At 36.8% G+C, this 690-nt stretch overlaps 1 non-coding gene across 1 annotated transcript; it reads right to left on the reverse strand.

Moving 5' to 3' along the window:
• Positions 1–292: 292 nt before the first annotated feature.
• Positions 293–366, reverse strand: TRNAN-AUU (transfer RNA asparagine (anticodon AUU)). Its single transcript has one exon. It is a non-coding gene; the product is annotated as a tRNA-Asn (tRNA).
• Between the last annotated feature and the right edge of the window lie 324 nt (positions 367–690).

The raw sequence follows: 690 nt of genomic DNA on the forward strand, positions 1-690 counted from the left end.
CAGAGACTTGGCTTTGTGGACACTTTTCAGAGAACAAATTTGTTAGCATAAAAATAAAGCCAGAAAATGAAGAGCTGTTTAATCACTCGATTGGATTTTTCTGCCAGCATATTTTTTTTCTCTGCAACCCACTGCTAAATTGTGCTTCCTAGCTGTTTTTTTATAAAATCACTGAATCAAATCTAACTCTGATTACATCAGAGAAGGCCATGTACCCTACACCATAAGAGGGGGTTTGAAATTTTGACTTGTCTACTTAAATATCACCAAAATCTGATCACAAGTTTAATTACGTCCCTGGGTGGGATTGAACCACCAACCTTTCGGTTAATAGCCGAACACACTAACCGATTGCGCCACAGAGACACTTTGCAAAAAGTGCATACTGACAAAGGCTAATAAGCATACATCTAGAACGTTTCCTAGAAAAACATTAAAAAATCAATAATCTGGAGAGTTTTTGTAAGATGTTTCTTCCATCAACCAACGAATAAACACATTGGTACTTTCCCATGATGAGTGAGTGCTTCAGGATCTCTTGCACTTACATGTGCAGCAGAGTACTGCAATGGAAGCATGCTGGACCCATAACCCAGAGGTAGGCAGATTGAAACTATACTTTGCTATATGCATTTTTTTTGTTAATTTAAGTAATCAAAACTGGGATTGATATTTTTGCTCTTTTATTTT

This window comes from Pseudophryne corroboree, unplaced genomic scaffold (assembly GCF_028390025.1).
Source record: "Pseudophryne corroboree isolate aPseCor3 unplaced genomic scaffold, aPseCor3.hap2 scaffold_288, whole genome shotgun sequence".
Lineage (NCBI taxonomy): Eukaryota > Metazoa > Chordata > Amphibia > Anura > Myobatrachidae > Pseudophryne > Pseudophryne corroboree.